Genomic DNA, 3,426 nt, shown 5'->3' with positions numbered 1-3,426 from the left:
ACCTCCTCCACGGGTTTCTTTCCCCCACGCGACTTGAGGACGGCATATTGCGCCTTGAACTTCTCCTCATCTTTGATGACCCTAAAGCAATGGGAAAGGTTGAAGCACATGTCGTTGTGTTGGACCTTGAATGCCTCTAAAGTTTGAAATGCCTACAAATGTTTTCATGCAAGCATATTGGAAAATGGTATGTGAACCGGCAAGCATAAACTTGATGACACCAAAAAGGACGGCTTGCTAGCATACCATATCTTGCATGTCGATGCCGCTCACGGAGCAGGCCTCGACACTCTCAAGAGTGGAACCCCGTTAAACATTTTCAAAATCCTCCAAAACCTAACAGGAAAAAAGATACGGGGCTTTTAAGATCTGGAGAGGCAAAAAAATTCAAAAAAAATTCAAACTTACTAATGGCGCACCTGCCCATGATGCGCCATTAGTATCTTCCCGCCTTCAAAATTCAAAATAAATAAATAAAATAAAAAAAAGTTAGTAATGGCGCACCTGCCCACGGTGCGCCATTACTATGTCGTATATATGGCTGGGCGCACCTCCTCCACTCCACCTCTCCTCCACTCCATCTCCTCCTCTCCTCTCGTCCACTCCATCTCCTCCTCTCCTCCACCCCATCTCCCCTTCTCTCCTCCACCATACTACCCTCCTCCTGTCCGGCGACCTCCAACTCCTCCTTTCCGGCGACCTCCTGCTCCTCTCCGGCGAACTCCTCCTCCTCTTCGGCGACCTCCTCCTCCTCTCCGGCGACCTCCTCCTCCTCTCCAGGAACCTCCTCCTCCCTCCTCTGCTCCCCTCCCCTCCCCTCACGGTTTCTCCTCCCTCCTCTCCGGTGAGCTCCTCCTCCCTCCTCTCCTCCCATTCCCTCATGGTTTGTCCTTCCGCCTCTCCTAGTGGCATGCTAGTAATGGCGCACCAGTATTGCGCCATTAGTAGGCAAAACTGGTGTGCCATTAGTAGGCCTTTTCCTAGTAGTGAATTTCATAGAATTTCACAGATATACCTACGTTAGCTCCATAATAAGCTAGGTTAGCTCCAAAGTAAACTTGTTGGATATGCTTGTCTATATATATATATATATATATATATATATGTGTGTGTGTGTGTGTGTGTGTGAAATTGAATGAATTTAAGAAAAAACAGAAAAAACAGGGGCTATATAGGCTCTTTGTCGTATACCGGCAAACGACAAAGAGCTTATTTGGTTACTTTGGCTATACAGGCTCTTTGTCATCTGTCAACGGATGGCATAGCATGCCACGTGGCAGCACCTGGGGGCTAGCCTATTTGGTTACTTTGTCATCCACTGGCAGACGGCAAAGGTGCAATGGTCTTTGCCATCTGCTAGCGGACGGCAAAGCATGACGTTAACCCCCTAACAGACCTAACCTGCCACGAGTGCCGCCTAGGCTCTTTGCCGTCTGTTGGCGGACAGCAAAGACCGTTTCATCTTTGTCGTTCGCCAGCAAACGACAAAGAACCCTTCACCAGCCGGACCTATTGCCGTCTGTTGGCAGATGACAACCTTTGTCGTCCGCCAGACATGCTTTTGCCTCAGCCATGGCAGATGGCAAAGTGCCTGATTCCTGTAGTGTGTCACATAAAAGACAGTGCCGAGTGTCAGCCATGTTTCTGTGATTCAAAACATCAAAGGTAGGGATTGAGTGTTGCAAGAGAGCCACATGAACACCTTTAGTTTTGCGGGAACCAAAATTCCCCACAGATCCGTCCATTGATTCGAAGTTGTCACATGGTCGGAAGCTCCCTTGAGATTTTTGTGTTTATGAACATAATATAGGCGGAACGAACTAAAAAATATCCGTTACTCTCAGAAACCAAAGACGAAAAATCTGATATGTTCCTTGTGCAAATAGGAACTTCCAAAATCGAGGTGCCATCCATGGGCAAAAAAGTATTTCTCACCAGTTCTTTGCTCTACCTGGTATTAAAGCAACTGGAACACGCCGACACAAACGGATGGCGCATTTGTTTAATTTTTGTCCATTTAGGTCGGCTGTTGGTCCGGTGTTCGCCCTGTTTTGCATTTGGGTCGGCAATGCGCCCAACACGCCGACCCATTTTTATGTCCGCAATCATTTTTAAAAAAAGGTCGCGGCCATAGATCATGCCAGCGGCTATGTCTCATGCCAGCATCATGTCAGCGTCGGCATACATTGCCGGCTTAAAAAATATCACCACAAAGTTCATGCTGACAAACTCGCCAGTGGCCGGCACACATGCTAGCACATAAAAGGGTGAGACTTGAGTACAAAAAAGGAAGGCGCTCGCGTCCACGAGATCACTCGTCGGTGAATTTGAGCATGTCGGCTTTCTCGAACCACGGCCTCTTCCTTGGCGACACGGTGTTGAGCCACCTTAATTATCTCCACCCCGATCATCATGCTCGCGAGAGCCACTTCTTTTGCCTTGGTGTTGGCGTTGGCGGCCTCGATCTCGAGCATCTTGGCGTATTTCTCCACACTCATCTCAAGCATCTTGGCTTGCTTTTCCGCGTCCATCTCAAGCCTCCTCCTTTGAATTTCCATGAAGGCGTTCATTTGCTCCTCTTTGAAAGGCCGGTGCTCCTCCTCCCATGAGTCCTTCTTGTTCATCATGCCCTCCACGCTTTCGATCAAGGCGTTCGATGCCGCGTCCCGCTTGTCCTCCTTCTTGGAGTTGGTCTTCCCCCGCGGTCGTGCCGGTTTGCCATCCCCAACCTCCTCCACGGCTTTCTTTCCCCCCCGCTACTTGAGGACGGCATATTGCGCCTTGAACTTCTCCTCATCTTTGATGACCCTAAAGCAATGGGAGTGGTTGAAGCACATGTCGTTGTGTTGGACCTTGAATGCCTCTAAAGTTTGAAATGGAATCCTCAGCAGTGGAACCCCGTTAAACATTTTCAAAATCCTCAAAAACCTAACAGAAAAAAAGATACAGGGCTTTTAAAATCTGGAGAGGCAAAAAAATTCAAACTTACTAATGGCGCACCTGCCCATGATGCGCCATTAGTATCTTCCCGCCTTCAAAATTCAAAATAAGTCAACAAAATAAAAAAAAAGTTACTAATGGAGCACCTGCCCATGGTGCGCCATTAGTATCTTCCCGCCTTCAAAATTCAAAATAAATCAAAAAAACAAAAAAAGTTAGTAATGGCGCACCTGCCCACGGTGCGCCATTACTATGTCGTATATATGGCTGGGCGCACCTCCTCCACTCCACCTCTCCTCCACTCCATCTCCTCCTCTCCTCTCCTCCACTCCATCTCCTCCTCTCCTCCACTCCATCTTCCCTTCTCTCCTCCACCATACTACCCTCCTCCTCTCCGGCGACCTCCTCCTCCTCCTCTCCCGCGACCTCCTTCTCCTCTCCGGTGACCTCCTCCTCCTCTCCGGCGACCTCCTCCTCCTCTCCGGC

Source organism: Triticum dicoccoides, chromosome 7A (genome assembly GCF_002162155.2).
Source record: "Triticum dicoccoides isolate Atlit2015 ecotype Zavitan chromosome 7A, WEW_v2.0, whole genome shotgun sequence".
In the NCBI taxonomy this organism is placed as follows: Eukaryota; Viridiplantae; Streptophyta; class Magnoliopsida; order Poales; family Poaceae; genus Triticum; species Triticum dicoccoides.
Note: the sequence above shows the minus strand (reverse complement) of the source record.